The sequence below is a fragment of the Carica papaya genome, chromosome 8 (assembly GCF_054855325.1).
Source record: "Carica papaya isolate Zhongbai chromosome 8, ASM5485532v1, whole genome shotgun sequence".
NCBI classification, from domain to species: Eukaryota; Viridiplantae; Streptophyta; class Magnoliopsida; order Brassicales; family Caricaceae; genus Carica; species Carica papaya.
In genome coordinates, this window is record NC_142316.1 from 21,726,351 (window position 1) to 21,742,197 (window position 15,847).

General features: G+C 45.8%; 22 pseudogenes; all 22 read left to right on the forward strand.

The window, feature by feature from the left end:
* The first annotated feature begins 181 nt into the window (after positions 1-181).
* LOC148252392 (5S ribosomal RNA) lies at positions 182-300 on the forward strand (annotated as a pseudogene).
* Positions 301-832: 532 nt separating this feature from the next.
* On the forward strand, positions 833-951 carry LOC148252393 (5S ribosomal RNA; annotated as a pseudogene).
* An 885-nt stretch (positions 952-1,836) lies between these two features.
* Positions 1,837-1,955, forward strand: LOC148252394 (5S ribosomal RNA; annotated as a pseudogene).
* Positions 1,956-2,161: 206 nt separating this feature from the next.
* Positions 2,162-2,280, forward strand: LOC148252395 (5S ribosomal RNA; annotated as a pseudogene).
* Positions 2,281-3,163: 883 nt separating this feature from the next.
* LOC148252396 (5S ribosomal RNA) lies at positions 3,164-3,282 on the forward strand (annotated as a pseudogene).
* Positions 3,283-3,488: 206 nt separating this feature from the next.
* Positions 3,489-3,607, forward strand: LOC148252397 (5S ribosomal RNA; annotated as a pseudogene).
* A 205-nt stretch (positions 3,608-3,812) lies between these two features.
* Positions 3,813-3,931, forward strand: LOC148252398 (5S ribosomal RNA; annotated as a pseudogene).
* A 560-nt stretch (positions 3,932-4,491) lies between these two features.
* LOC148252399 (5S ribosomal RNA) lies at positions 4,492-4,610 on the forward strand (annotated as a pseudogene).
* A 561-nt stretch (positions 4,611-5,171) lies between these two features.
* LOC148252400 (5S ribosomal RNA) lies at positions 5,172-5,290 on the forward strand (annotated as a pseudogene).
* Positions 5,291-5,820: 530 nt separating this feature from the next.
* LOC148252401 (5S ribosomal RNA) lies at positions 5,821-5,939 on the forward strand (annotated as a pseudogene).
* Positions 5,940-6,498: 559 nt separating this feature from the next.
* On the forward strand, positions 6,499-6,617 carry LOC148252402 (5S ribosomal RNA; annotated as a pseudogene).
* A 547-nt stretch (positions 6,618-7,164) lies between these two features.
* On the forward strand, positions 7,165-7,283 carry LOC148252403 (5S ribosomal RNA; annotated as a pseudogene).
* A 205-nt stretch (positions 7,284-7,488) lies between these two features.
* On the forward strand, positions 7,489-7,607 carry LOC148252404 (5S ribosomal RNA; annotated as a pseudogene).
* Positions 7,608-7,812: 205 nt separating this feature from the next.
* Positions 7,813-7,931, forward strand: LOC148252405 (5S ribosomal RNA; annotated as a pseudogene).
* Positions 7,932-8,137: 206 nt separating this feature from the next.
* Positions 8,138-8,256, forward strand: LOC148252406 (5S ribosomal RNA; annotated as a pseudogene).
* A 2,563-nt stretch (positions 8,257-10,819) lies between these two features.
* Positions 10,820-10,938, forward strand: LOC148252407 (5S ribosomal RNA; annotated as a pseudogene).
* Positions 10,939-11,408: 470 nt separating this feature from the next.
* On the forward strand, positions 11,409-11,522 carry LOC148252408 (5S ribosomal RNA; annotated as a pseudogene).
* Positions 11,523-12,082: 560 nt separating this feature from the next.
* On the forward strand, positions 12,083-12,201 carry LOC148252409 (5S ribosomal RNA; annotated as a pseudogene).
* Positions 12,202-12,406: 205 nt separating this feature from the next.
* Positions 12,407-12,525, forward strand: LOC148252410 (5S ribosomal RNA; annotated as a pseudogene).
* A 1,206-nt stretch (positions 12,526-13,731) lies between these two features.
* LOC148252411 (5S ribosomal RNA) lies at positions 13,732-13,850 on the forward strand (annotated as a pseudogene).
* Positions 13,851-14,981: 1,131 nt separating this feature from the next.
* On the forward strand, positions 14,982-15,100 carry LOC148252412 (5S ribosomal RNA; annotated as a pseudogene).
* Positions 15,101-15,306: 206 nt separating this feature from the next.
* Positions 15,307-15,425, forward strand: LOC148252413 (5S ribosomal RNA; annotated as a pseudogene).
* Positions 15,426-15,847: the final 422 nt, after the last annotated feature.

Below are 15,847 nucleotides of genomic sequence, written 5' to 3' on the forward strand. Positions count from 1 at the left end.
CGTTACGCGCGACTGGAACTATGGTCCGCTGCTTTATACGCAAATGTGAGTCAAGATGCGGGGGCATTTTAATTGATATTAGAACGAGAAAGAGAGGTGAAGTGTGAACGCACCAGGAAGCAAATGACGGGAGGGGGAAGAAAGGAGAAGGAGTGTATGTATTTGCAGCACGAAATGAAACAGGTGCTATCACACAAGCACTAGTGCATCGGATTCCATTAGAACTCCGAAGCTAAGTGTGCTTGGGCGAGAGTAGTACTCGGATGGGTGACCTCTTGAGAAGTTCTCGTGTCGTATCAATTTTTTTTCAGACTGGTCGTTCAAAGTTACGCGCGACTGGAACTATGCTCCGCTGGTTTATTCACAAATGTGAGTCAAGAAGTAGGGGCATTTTGATCGATATTAGAACGAGAAGGAGATGTGCAGTGTGAACGCAAAAGGAAACAAATGATGGGAGGGGGGAGGGAAGGAGAAGGAGTGTATGTATTTGCAGCGCGAAATTAAACCGTTGCGATCGTACCAGCACTAATGCACCGGATGCCATTAGAACTCCGCAGTTAAGTGTGCTTTGGAGAAAGTAGTACAAGGATGAGTTACCTCCTGGGAAGTTCTAGTGTTGCACCCTTTTTTTTTTCAGATGGGTTGTTCGACGTTACGCGCGACTGAAACTATGATCCGCTGGTTTATACGCAAATGTGAGTCAAGACGCAGGGGCATTTTACTTGATATTAGAATGAGAAGGAGAGGTGAAGTGTGAACGCACCAGGAAACAAATGACGGGAGGGGGGATGGAAGGAAAAAGAGTGTATGTATTTGCAGCGCAGAATGAAACATGAGAGATCATACCAGCACTAATGCATCGGATTCCATTAGAACTCCGAAGCTAAGTGTGCTTGGGCGAGAGTAGTACTCGGATGGGTGACCTCTTGAGAAGTTCTCGTGTCGTACCAATTTTTTTTCAGACGGGTCGTTCAAAGTTACGCGCGACTGGAACTATGCTCCGCTGGTTTATACGCAAATGTGAGTCAAGAAGTAGGGACATTTTGATCGATATTAGAACGAGAAGGAGATGTGCAGTGTGAACGCAAAAGGAAACAAATGATGGGAGGGGGGAGGGAAGGAGAAGGAGTGTATGTATTTGCAGCGCGAAATTAAACCGGTGCGATCGTACCAGCACTAATGCACCGGATGCCATCAGAACTCCGCAGTTAAGTGTGCTTTGGAGAAAGTAGTACAAGGATGAGTTACCTCATGGGAAGTTCTAGTGTTGCACCCATTTTTTTTTCAGATGGGTTGTTCGACGTTACGCGCGACTGAAACTATGATCCGCTGGTTTATACGCAAATGTGGGTCAAGACGCAGGGGCATTTTACTTGATATTAGAATTAGAAGGAGAGGTGAAGTGTGAACGCACCAGGAAACAAATGACGGGAGGGGGGATGGAAGGAGAAAGAGTGTATGTATTTGCAGCGCAGAATGAAACATGAGAGATCATACCAGCACTAATGCAACGAATTCTATCAGAACTTCGCAGTTAAGGGTGCTTGGCGAGAGTAGAACTAGGATGGGTGACCTCCTGCGAAGTCCTTATATTTCACCCATTTTTTTAGGAAGTCCTCGTGTTGCACCCATTTTTTTGCAGATGATTCTTTCGACGTTACGGGCGACTCGAATTATTGTCCGCATGTTTATTCGCAAATGTGAGTCACGGCGCCGTGGCATTTTACTCGATATTTGAACGAGAACAGGAGGTGCAGTGCGGACGCATAAGGAAATAAATGACGGGAGGGGGAAGAAAGGAGAAGGAGTGTATCTATTTGCAGCGCAAAATTAAATAGGTTCGATCATACCAGCACTAATGCACCGGATCCCATCAGAACTCCGCGGTTATATGTGCTTGGGCGAGACTAGTACACAGATGGGTGATCTCCTGGGAAGTCCTCGTGTCGCACAAATTTTTTTTCAGACTGTTCATTCGACGTTACGCGCGACTGGAACTATGGTCTGCTAGTTTATATGCAAATGTGAGTCAAGAAGCAAGGGCATTTTAATAGATATTAGAACGAGAATGAGAGGTGCAGTTTGAACACACAAGGAAACAAATGATGGGAGGGGGGAGGGAAGGAGAAGGAGTGTATTTATTTTCAGCACCAAATGAAACAGGTGCGATCATACTAGCACAAATGCACCGGATCCCATCAGAACTCTGCAGTTAAGTGTGCTTTGGCGAAAGTAGTACAAGGATGGGTTACATCCTGGGAAGTTCTCGTGTTGCATCCATTTTTTTTTTCAGATGGGTCATTCGACGTTACGCACGACTGGAACTATGGTACGCTAGTTTATACGCAAATGTGAGTCAACACGCAGGGGCATTTTAATTGATGTTAGAACGAGAATGAGAGATGAAGTGTGAACGCACCAAGAAACAAATGACGAGAGGGGGAAGAAATGAGAAAGAGTGTATGTATTTGCAGTGTGAAGTGAAACAGGTGCGATCATACAGCACTAATGCACCGGCTCCCATCAGAACTGCATAGTTAAGTGTGCTTGGGCGAGAGTAGTACTCAGATGGGTGTCCTCGTGGAAAGTCTTCGTGTTGCATCCATTTTTTTTCGGATGGATCGTTCAACGTTATGCGCGAATGGAATTATGATCCGTTGGTTCATTTGCAAAGGTGAGTCACGGAGCTGGGGCAATTTACTTGATATTAGAACGAGAAGGAGAGATGCAGAGTGCACGCACAAGGAAACAAATGACGGGAGGGGGGATGGAAGGAGAAACAGTGTATGCATTTGTAGCGCAGAATGAAACATGAGCGATCATACCAGAAGATATGCAACGGATTCTATCAGAACTCCACAAGTTAAGGGTGCTTGGACGAGAGTAGTACTAAGATGGGTGACCTCCTGCGAAGTCCTTATATTTCACCCATTTTCTTGGGAAGTCCTCGATTTGCACCTATTTTTTTACAGATGATTCTTTCGACGTTACGCGCGACTTGAATTATGGCCCGCAGGTTTATTCGCAAATTTGAATCACGGCGCCGTGGCATTTTACTTGATATTTGAACGAGAACGGGAGGTGCAGTGCGCACGCACAAGGAAACAAATGACGGGAGGGGGAAGAAAGGAGGAGTGTATGTATCTGTAGCGCGAAATTAAACAGGTGCGATCATACCAGCGCTAATGCACTGGATCCCATCAGAACTCCGCAGTTAAGTGTGCTTGGGCGAGAGTAGTACTCGTATAGGTGACCTCCTGGGAAGTCCTCGTGTTGCACAAATTTTTTTTCAGACGGGTCGTTCGACATTACGCGCGACTGGAACTATGGTCCGCTAGTTAATACGCAAATGTGAGTCAAGAAGCATGGGCATTTTAATCGATATTAGAACGAGAAGGAGAGGTGCAGTGTAAACGCACAAGGAAACAAATGATGGGAGGGGGGAGAGAAGGAGAAGGAGTGTATGTGTTTTCAGCACCAAATGAAACAGGTGCGATCATACCAGCACAAATGCACCGGATCCCATCAGAACTCCACAGTTAAGTGTGCTTTGGCGAAAGTAGTACAATGATGGGTTACCTCCTGGGAAGTTCTCGTGTTGCACCCATTTTTTTTTACAGATGGGTCATTCGACGTTACTCGCGACTTGAACTATTATCTACTGGTTTATACGCAAATGTGAGTCAAGACGCAGGGGTATTTTAATTGATATTAGAACGAGAAGGAGAGGTGAATTGTGAACGGACCAGGAAACAAATGACGGAAGGGGGAAGAAAGGAGAAGGAGTGTGTATTTGCAGCGCGAAATGAAACAGGTGTGATCACACCAGCACTAATGCACCAGATCCCATCAAAACTCCACATTTAAGTGTGCTTGGGCGAGAGTAGCACTCGGATGGGTGACCTCCTGGGAAGTTCTCGTGTTGCACCCATTTTTTTTCGAATGAGTCATTCCACATTACGCGTGAATTGAATTTTGAACCGATGGTTTATTCGCAAAACTGAGTCACGGTGCCGGGGCATTTTACTTTATATTAGAACGAGAAGGAGATATGAAGAGTGCACGGACAAGGAAACAAATGACGGGAGGGTGGATGGAAGGAGAAAGAGTGTATGTATTTGCAGCGCAGAATGAAACATGAGCGATCATACCAGCACTAATACAACAGATTCTATCAGAACTTCGCAGTTAAGGGTGCTTGGGCGAGAGTAGTACAAGGATGGGTGACCTCCTGCGAAGTCCTTATATTTCACCCATTTTCTTCGGAAGTCCTCGTGTTGCACCAATTTTTTTGCAGATGATTCTTTCGACGTTTTGCGCGACTTGAATTATGGTCCGCAGGTTTATTCGCAAATGAGAGTCACGGTGCCGTGGCATTTTACTTGATATTAGAACGAGAACGGGAGGTACAGTGCGGTGGCACAAGGAAACAAATTACGGAAGGGGGAAGAAAGGAGAAGTAGTGTATGTATTTGCAGCACGAATTTAAACAGGTGCGATCATACCAGCACTAATGCACCGGATACCATCAGAACTCTATAGTTAAGTGTGCTTGGGCGAGAGTAGTACTCGGATGGGTGACCTCTAGGGTAGTCCTCGTGTTGCACCCATATTTTTTTGGATGGGTTGTTTGACGTTACGCGCGAATGGAATTATGAACCGCTGGTTTATTAGCATAGGTGAGTCACAGTACCAGGGTATTTTACTTGATTTTGGAACGAAAAGGAGAGATGCAGGGTGCACGCACAAGGAAACAAATGACGGGAGGGGGGATGGAAGGAGAAAGAGTGTATGTATTTGCAGCGGAGAAAGAAACATGAGTGATCATACCAGCACTAATGCAACGGATTCTATCAGAACTCCACAAGTTAAGGGTGCTTGGGCGAGAGTAGTACTAGGATGGGTGACCTCATGCGAAGTCCTTATATTTCACCCATTTTCTTGGGAAGTCCTCGTGTTGCACCCATTTTTTTGCAGATGATTCTTTCGACGTTATGCGCGACTTGAATTATGGTCCGCAGGTTTACTCGCAAATGTGAGTCACGGCGCCGTGATATTTTACTTGATATTTGAACGAGAACGGGAGGTGCAGTACGCACGCACAAGGAAACAAATGATGGGAGGGGGAAGAAAGGAGAAGGAGTGTATGTATTTGCAGCGTGAAATTAAACAGGTGCGATCATACCAGCAATAATGCACCGGATCCCATCATAACTCCGCAGTTAAGTGTGCTTGGGCGAGACTAGTACACGGATGGGTGACCTCTTGGGAAGTCCTTGTGTCACACCAATTTTTTTTCAGACGAATCGTTCGATGTTACGCACGACTGGAACTATGGTCTGCTGGTTTATACGCAAATGTGAGTCGAGAAGCAGAAGCATTTTAATCGATATTAGAACGAGAAGGAGAGGTGCAGTGTGAATGCACAGGGAAACAAATGATGGGAGGGGGAGGGAAGGAGAAGGAGTGTATGTATTTTCAGCACGAAATGAAAAGGCGCAATCATACCAGCACAAATTCACTGGATCCAATCAGAACTCCGTAGTTAAGTGTTCTTTGGCGAAAGTAGTACATGGATGGTTTACCTCCTAGGAAGTTCTGGTGTTGCACCCATTTTTTTTTTTAGATAGGTCGTTCGACGTTTCGCGCGACTGGAACTATGGTCCGCTGGTTTATACGCAAATGTGAGTCAAGACGCAGGGGCATTTTAATTGATATTAGACCGAGAAGTAGAGGTGAAGTGTGAACGCACCAGGAAACAAATGACGGGAGGGGGAAGAAAGGAAAAGGAGTGTATATATTTGCAGCACGAAATGAAACAGGTGCTATCATACCAGCACTAATGCACCGGATCCCATCAAAACTCCGCAGTTAAGTGTCCTTGGGAGAGAGTAGTACTCGGATGGGTGACCTCCTGGGAAGTCCTCGTGTTGCACCCATTTTTTTCAGATGGGTTGTTCGTCGTTACGCACGAATGGAATTATGAATCGCTGGTTCGTTCGCAAAGGTGAGTCACGGTGCCGGGGCATTTTACTTAATATTAGAACGAGAAGGAGAGATGCAGAGTGCACGCACAAGGAAACAAATGACGGGAGGGGGGATGGAAGGAGAAAGAGTGTATTTATTTGTAGCGCAGAATGAAACATGAGCGAACATACCAGCACTAATGCAACGGATTCTATCAGAACTCCGCAGTTAAGGGTGCTTGGGCGAGAGTAGTATTATTATGGGTGACCTCCTGCGAAGTTCTTATATTTCACCCATTTTATTGGGAAATCCTTGTGTTGCACCCAATTTTTTGCAGATGATTCTTTCGACATTACGCGCGACTTGAATTATGGTTCGCAGGTTTATTCGCAAATGTGAGTCACGGCGCCGTGAAATTTTACTTGATATTTGAACAAGAACGGGAGGTGCGGTGCGCACGCACAAGGAAACAAATGACGGGAGGGGGAAGAAGGGAGAATGAGTGAATGTATTTGCAGCGCGAAATTAATCAGGTGCGATCATACCTGCACTAATGCATTGGATCCCATCAGAACTCCGCAGTTAAGTGTGCTTGGGCGAGAGTAGTACTCGGATGAGTGACCTCCTGGAAAGTCCTCGTGTTGCACCCATTTATTTTTCGGATTGGTCGTTCGATGTTACGCGTGAATGGAATTATGAACCGCTGGTTCATTCGCAAAGGTGAGTCACGGTGCCGGGGCATTTTACTTGATATTAGAACGAGAAGGAGAGATGCAGAGTGCACGCACAAGGAAACAAATGACGGGAGGGGGGATGGAAGGAGAAAGAGTGTATGTATTTGTAGCGCAGAATGAAACATGAGCGATCATACCACCACTAATGCAACGAATTCTATCAGAACTCCGCAAGTTAAGGATGCTTGGGAGAGAGTAGTACTAGGATGGGTGACCTCCTGCGAAGTCCTTATATTTCACCCATTTCCTTGGGAAGTTCTCGTGTTGCACCCATTTTCTTGTAGATGATTCTTTCGACGTTACGCGCGACTTGAATAATGCTAATTTATTCGCAAATGTGAGTCACAACGCCGTGGCATTTTACTTGATATTTGGACGAGAACGGGAGGTGCAGTGCGCACTCACAAGGAAACAAATGACGGGAGGGGGAAAGAGTGTATGTATTTGCAGCACGAAATTAAACAGGTGCGATCATACCAGTAATAATGCACCGGATCCCATCAGAACTCCGTAGTTAAGTGTGCTTGGGCGAGAGTAGTACTCGGATGGATCACCTCCTTCGAAGTCCTCGTGTCGCACAAATTTTTTTTCAGACGGGTCGATCGACGTTATGCGCGATTGGAACTATGGTCCGCTGGTTTATACGTAAATGTGAGTCAAGAAGCAGGGCATTTTAATCGATATTAGAACGATAAGGAGAGGTGCAGTGTGAACGCACAAGGAAACAAATGATGAGAGGGGGGAGGAAAGGAGAAGGAGTGTATGTATTTTCAGCGCGAAATGAAACAGGTGCAATCATACCAGCACAAATGCATCGGATCCCATCAGAACTCCATAGTTACGTGTGCTTGAGCGAGAGTAGTACTCGAATGGGTGACCTCTTGGGAAGTTCTCGTGTCCCACTTATTTTTTTCAGATGGGTCGTTCGACGTTACGCACAACTGGAACTACGGTCTGCTGGTTTATACGCAAATGTGAGTCAAGAAGCAATGGCATTTTAATCGATATTAAAACGAGAAGGAGAGGTGCAGTGTGAACGCACAAGGAAACAAATGATGGGAGGGGGGAGGGAAGGAGAAGGAGTGTATGCATTTTCAGTACGAAATGAAACAGGTGCGATCATACCAGCACAAAGGAACCGGATCCCATCAGAACTCTGCAGTTAAGTGTGCTTTGGTGAAAGTAGTACAAGGATGGGTTACCTCCTGGGAAGTTCTCGTGATGCACCCATTTTTTTTTCAGATGGGTCGTTCGACGTTACGCGCGACTGGAACTATGGTCCGCTGGTTTATACGCAAATGGGAGTCAAGACGAAGGGGCATTTTAATTGATATTAAAATGAGAAGGAGAGGAGAAGTGTGAACGCACTAGGAAACAAATGACGGGAGGGGGAAGAAAGGAGAAGGAGTGTATTTATTTGCAGTGCGAAATGAAACAGGTGCGATCATACCAGCACTAATGCACTGGATTCCATCAGTACTCCGCAGTTAAGTGTGCTTGGGCGAGAGTAGTACTCGGATGGGTGACCTCCTCGGAAGTCCTCGTGTTGCACCTATTTTTTTTCAGATGGGTCGTTCGACGTTACGCGCGAATCGAATTATGAACCGCTGCTTCGATCGCAAAAGTGAGTCACGGTGCCTGGGCATTTTACTTGATATTAGAACGAGAAAAAGAGATGCAGAGTGCACCCACAAGGAAAAAAATGACGGGAGGGGGGATGGAAGGAGAAAGAGTGTATGTATTTGCAGCGCAGAATGAAACATGAGCGATCATACCAGCACTAATGCAACAGATTCTATCAAAACTCCGCAAGTTAAGGGTACTTGGGCGAGAGTAGTACTAGGATGGGTCACCTCCTTCGAAGTCCTTATATTTCACCCATTTTCTTGGGAAGTCCTCGTGTTGCACCAATTTATTTGCAGATGATTCTTTCGTAGTTTCGCGCGACTTGAATTATTGTCCGCAGGTTTATTCGCAAATGTGAGTCACGGCGCCGTGGCATTTTACTTGATATTAGAATGAGAACGGGAGGTGCAGTGCGCACGCACAAGGAAACAAATGACGGGAGGGGAAAGAAAGGAGAAGAAGTGTATGTATTTGCAGTGCGAAATTAAATAGGTGCGATCATACCAGCACTAATGCAATGGATTCTATCAGAACTCCGCAAATTAAGGGTGCTTGGGCGAGAGTAGTACACGGATGGGTGACCTCCTGAGAAGTCATCTTGTTGCACCCATTTTTTTTGGATGGGTCGTTTGACGTTACCCGCGAATGGAATTATGAACCACTGGTTCATTCGCAAAGGTGAGTCACGATGCCAGGGCATTTTAGTTGATATTAGAACGAGAAGGAGAGATATAGAGTGCACGCACAAGGAAACAAATGACGAGAGGGGGGATGGAAGGAGAAAGAGTGTATGTATTTGCAGCGCAGAATGAAACATGAATTATCATACCAGCACTAATGCAACAGATTCTATCAGAATTCCGCAGGTAAGGGTGCTTGGGCGATAGTAGTACTAGGATGGGTTACCTCCTGCGAAGTCCTTATATTTCACCCATTTTCTTGGAAAATCCTCGTGTTGCACCCATTTATTTTTAGATGATTGTTTTGACGTTACGCACGGCTTGAATTATTGTCCGTAGGTTTATTCGAAAATGTGAGTCACATCGCCGTGGCATTTTACTTTATATTAGAACGAGAACGAGAGGTGCAGTGTGCACGCACAAGGAAAAAAATGACGGGAGGGAGCAGAAAAGAGGAGTGTATGTATTTGCAGCGTGAAATTAAACAGTTGCTATCATACCAGAACTAATACACTGGATCCCATCAGAACTCTGCAGTTAATTGTGCTTGGGAGAGAGTATTACTCGGATGGGTGACCTCCTGGGAAGTCCTCGTGTCACACCAATTTTATTACAAACGGGTCGATCGACGTTACGCGCGACTGGAACTATGGTCCGCTAGTTTATACGCAAATGTGAGTCAAGAAGCAGGGGCATTTTAATCGATATTAGAACGAAAAGGAGAGGTGCAGTGTGAACGCACAAGGAAACAAATGATGGGAGGGGAGAGGAAAGGAGGAGTGTATGTATTTTCAGCACGAAATGAAACAGGTGCGATCATACCAGCACAAATACACAGGATCCCATTAAAACTCCGCAGTTAATTGTGCTTTGGCGAAAGTAGTACAAGGATGGGTTATTTTTTGGAAAGTTCTTGTGTTGCACCCATTTTTTTTCAAATGGGTCGTTCGACGTTACGCGCGACTGGTACTATGGTCCGCTTGTTTATACGCAAATGTGAGTCAAGACGCAGGGGCATTTTAATTGATATTAGAACGAGAAGGAGAGTTGAAGTGTGAATGCACTAGGAAACAAATGACGGGAGGGGGAAGAAAGGAGGAGGAGTGTATTTATTTGCAGTGCGGAATGAAACAGGTGCGATCATAGCAACACTAATGCACCGGATTCAATCAGATCTCCGCAGTTAAGTGTGCTTGGGCGAGAGTAGTGCTCGGATGGGTGACCTCCTCAGAAGTCCTCATGTTGCACCCTTTTTTTTTCGGATGGGTCGTTCGACGTTACGCGCGAATGAAATTATGAACCACTGGTTCGATCGCAAAGGTGAGTCAAGGTGCCGGGGCATTTTACTTGATATTTGAACGAGAAAGAGAGATGCAGAGTGCACGCACAAGGAAACAAATGACGGGAGGGGGGATGGAAGGAGAAAGAGTGTATGTATTTGCAGCGCAGAATGAATCATGGGCGATCATACCAGGACTAATGCAACGGATTCTATCAAAACTCCGCAAGTTATGGGTACTTGGGCGAGAGTAGTACTAGGATGGGTCACCTCCTTCGAAGTCCATATATTTCACCCATTTTCTTGGGAAGTCCTTGTGTTGCAGCAATTTTTTTGCAGATGATTCTTTCGACGTTACGCGCGACTTGAATTATGGTCCGTAGATTTATTCGCAAATGTGAGTCACGGCGACGTGGCATTTTACTTTATATTAGAACGAGAACGGGAGGTGCAGTGCGCACGCACAAGGAAACAAATGATGCGAGGGGGAAGAAAGGAGAAGGAGTGTATGTATTTGCAGCGCAAAATTAATCAGGTGCGATCATACCAGCACTAATGCACCGGATCCCATTAGAACTCTGCAGTTAAGCGTGCTTGGGTGAGAGTAGTACTCAGATGGGTTTCCTCCTGGGAAGTCCTCGTGGTGCACCTATTTTTTTTCGGATGGGTCGTTTGACGTTACGCGGGAATGGAATTATGAACCGCTGGTTCATTCGCAAAGGTGAGTCACGGTGCCGGGACATTTTACTTGATATTAGAACGTGAAGGAGAGATGCAGAGTGCACGCACAAGGAAACAAATGACGGGAGGGGGGATGGAAGGAGAAAGAGTCTATGTATTTGCAGCGCAGAATGAAACATGAGCGATCATACCAGAACTAATGCAACGGATTCTATTAGAACTCCGCAAGTTAAGGGTGCTTGGGCGAGAGTAGTACTAGGATGGGTGACCTCCTGCGAAGTCCTTATATTTTATCTATTTTCTTGGGAAGTCCTCGTGTTGAACTATTTTACTTGACATTTGAATAAGAACGGGAGGTGCAGTGTGCACGCACAAGAAAACAAATGACGGGAGGGGGAAGAAAGGAGAAGGAGTGTATGTATTTGCAGCGCAAAATGAAACAGGTGCCATCATACCAGCACTAATGCACCGGATCTGAACTCCGCAGTTAAGTGTCCTTGGGTGAGAGTAGTACTCGGATGAGTGACTTCCTGGGAAGTTCTTATGTTGCACCTATTTTTTTTCGGATGGGTCGTTCGACGTTACGTGCAAATGAAATTATGAACGGCTGGTTCATTTGCAAAGGGGAGTCACGGTGCTGGGGCATTTTACTTGATATTAGAACGAGAAGGAGAGATGCAGAGTGCACGCACAAGGAAACAAATGGCGGGAGGGGGGATGGAAGGAGAAAGAGTGTATGTATTTCCAGCGCAGAATGAAACTTGAGCGATCATACCAGAACTAATGCAACAGATTCTATCAGAACTCCGCAAGTTAAGGGTGCTTGGACAAGAGTAGTACTAGGATGGGTGACGTCCTGCGAAGTCCTTATATTTCATCCATTTTCTTGGGAAGTCCTCGTGTTGCACCCATTTTTTTGCAGATGATTCTTTCGACGTTACGCGCGACTTGAATTATGGTCCACAAGTTAATTTGTAAATATGAGTCACGGCACCGTGGCATTTTACTTGATATTTGAACGAGTACGGGAGGTGCAGTGCGCACGCACAAAGAAACAAATGACGGGAGGGGAAGAAAGGAGAAGGAGTGAATGTATTTGCAGCACGAAATTGATCAGGTGCGATCATACCAGCACTAATGCACCGGATCCCATCAGAACTCCGCAGTTACATATGCTTGGGCGAGAGTAGTACTCGGATTGGTGACCTCCTGGGAAGTCCTCGTGTTGCACCCATTTTTTTTCGGATGGGTCTTTCGACGTTACGCGCGATGGAATTATGAATCGCTGGTTCATTCGCATAGGTGAGTTACGGTGCCGGGGCATTATAATCGATATTAGAACGAGAAGGAGAGGTGCGGTGTGAACGCACAAGGAAACAAATTACGGGAGCGGGGAGAGAAGGAGAAGGAGTGTATGTATTTTCAGCGCGAAATGAAACAGGTGCGATCATATAAGCAAAAATGCACCGGATCCAATCAGAACTACGCAGTTAAGCGTGCTTGGGCGAGAGTAGTATTCGGATGGGTGACCTCCTAGAAAGTACTCGTGTCGCACCAATTTTTTTTCAGACGGGTCGTTTGACGTTACGCGCGACTAGAGTTATAGTCCGATGGTTTATATGCAAATGTGAGTCAAGATGCAGAGGCATTTTAATCAATATTAGAACGAGAAGGAGAGGTGCAGTGTGAACGCACAAGGAAACAAATGACGGGAGGGGGGAGGGAAGGAGAAGGAGTGTATGTATTTTCAGCACAAAATGAAACAGGTGCGATCATACCAGCACAAATGCACCGGATCCCATCAGAACTCAAGTGTCCTTTGGCGAAAGTAGTACAAGGATGGGTTACCTCCTGGGAAGTTCTCGTGTTGTACCCTTTTTTTTTTTCAGATAGGTCGTTCGACGTTACGCATGACTGGAACTATGGTCCGCTGGTTTATACGCAAATGTGAGTCAAGAAGCAGGGGCATTTTAATCGATATTAGAACGAGAAGAAGAAGTGCAGTGTGAATGCACAAGGAAACAAATGATGGGAGGGGGGAGGGAAGGAGAACGAGTGTATGTATTTTCAACACGAAATGAAATAGGTGTGATTATACCAGCACAAATGCACCCTATCCCATCAGAACTCCGCGGTTAATTGTGCTTAGGCGAGAGTAGTACTCGGATGGGTGACCCTCCTGGGAAGTCTTCGTGTGCGTCCATTTTTTTTCGGATGGGTCGTTCGATGTTACGCGCAAATGGAATTATGAACCGCTGGTTCATTCGCAAAGGTGAGTCACGGTGCCGGGACATTTTACTTGATATTAGAACGAGAAGGAGAGACGCAGAGTGCACGCACAAGGAAACAAATGACGGGAGGGGGGATGGAAGGAGAAAAAGTGTATATATTTGCAGCGTAGAATGAAACATGAGCGATCATTCCAGCACTAATGCATCAGATTCTATCAGAACTCTGCAACATAAGGGTGCTTGGGCGAGAGTAGTACTAGGATGGCTGACCTCCTGCGAAGTCCTTATATTTCAACCATTTTCTTGTGAAGTCCTCGTGTTGCACCCATTTTTTTGCATATGAGTATTTCGATGTTACGCGCGACTTGAATTATGGTACGCAGGTTTATTCGCAAATGTGAGTCACGGCGCCGTGGCATTTTACTTGATATTAGAACGAGAACGAGACATGCAGTGCGCACGCACAAGGAAACAAATAACGGGAGGGGGAAGAAAGGAGAAGGACTGTATGTATTTGCAGCGCGAAATTAAACAGGTGCGATCATACCAGCACAAATGCATCGGATCACATCAGAACTCCGCACTTAAATGTGCTTGGGCGAAAGTAGTACTCGGATGGGTGACCTCCTGGGAAGTCCTCGTGTTGCACCCATTTTTTTTCGGATGGGTCGTTTGACGTTACGCGTGAATGGAATTATGAACCACTGGTTCATTCGCAATGGTGAGTCACGGTGCCGGGGCATTTTACTTGATATTAGAACGAGAAGGAGTGATGCAGAGTGCACGCACAAGGAAACAAATGACGGGAGGGGGGATGGAAGGAGAAAGAGTGTATGTATTTGCAGCGCAGAATGAAACATGAGCGATCATACCAGCACTAATGCATCAGATTCTATCAGAACTCCGCATGTTAAGGGTGCTTGAGCGAGAGTAGTACTAGGATGGGTGACCTCCTGCGAAGTCCCTATATTTCACCCATTTTCTTGGGAAGTCCTCCTGTTGCACCCATTTTTTTTCAGATGATTATTTCAACGTTACGCGCGACTTGAATTATGGTCCGCAGGTTTATTCGCAAATGTGAGTCACGGTGCCGTGGCATTTTACTTGATATTTGAACAAGAACGAGAGGTGCAGTGCGCACGCACAAGGAAACAAATGACGGAAGGGGGAAGAAAGGAGAAGAAGTGTATGTCTTTGCAGCGCGAAATTAAACTAGTGAGATCATACCAGCACTATTGCACCGGATCCTATCAGAACTCTGTAGTTAAGTGTGCTTGGGCGAGAGTAGTACTCGGACTAGTGACCTCCTGGGAAGTCCTTGTGTTGCACCCAATTTTTTGTAGATGATTCTTTCGACGTTACGCGCGACTTAATTTATATTCCGCAGGTTTATTCCCAAATGTGAGTCACAGCACCGTGGCATTTTATTTGATATTAGAACGAGAACGGGAGGTGCTGTGTGCACACACAAGGAAACAAATGACGGGAGGGAGAAGAAAGGAGAAGGAGTGTATGTATTTGTAGCGGGAAATTAAGCAGATGCGATCATACCAGTACTAATGCACCGGATCCCATCAGAACTCTTGGGAAGTCCTCGTGTCGCACCAATTTTTTCTTTGACGGGTCGTTCGACGTTACGCGCGACTGAAGCTATGGTCCGCTTGTTTATACGCAAATTTGAGTCAAGAAGCAGGGGCATTTTAATCGATATTAGAACGAGAATGAGAGGTGCAGTGTGAACGCACAAGGAAACAAATGATGTATTTTAAGCACAAAATGAAACAAGTGCGATTATACCGGCACAAATGCACCGGATCCCATCAGAACTCCGCAGTTAAGTGTGCTTTGGCGAAAGTAGTACAAGGATGGGTTACCTCCTGGGAAGTTCTCGTCTTGCACCATTTTTTTTTTCAGATGGGCCGTTCGACGTTACACGCGACTGGAACTATGGTCCGCTGGTTTATACGCAAATGTGAGTCAAGAGGCAGGGGGATTTTAATTGATATTAGAACGAGAATGAGAGGTGAAGTGTGAACGCACCAGAAAATAAATGACGGGAGGGGGAAGAAAGGAGAAGGAGTGTATGTATTTGCAGTGCGAAATGAAACAGGTGCGATCATACCAGCACCAATGCACCGGATCCCATCAGAACTCCGCAGTCAAGTGTGATTGGGCGAAAGTAGTACTCGGATGGGTGACCTCTTGGGAAGTCCTCGTGTTGCACTTATTTTTTTTCAGACGGGACGCGCGAATGGATTTATAAACTGCTAGTTCATTCGCAAAGGTGAGTCACGGTGCCGGGGCATTTTACTTGATATTAGAACGAGAAGGAAGGATGCAGAGTGCACGCACAAGGAAACAAATGACGGGAGGGGGGATGGAAGGAGAAAGATTGTATGTATTTGCAGCGCTGAATGAAACATGAGAGATCATACCAGCACTAATGCAACGGATTTTATCAGGACTCCGCAGGTAAGCGTGCTTGGGCGAGAGTAGTACTAGGATGGGTGACCTCCTGCGAAGTCCTTATATTTCACCCATTTTCTTGGGAAGTCCTTGTGTTGCACTCATTTTTTTTCAGATGATTCTTTCGACGTTATACGCGGGTTGAATTATGGTCCGCAGGTTTATTCCCAAATATGAGTAGTG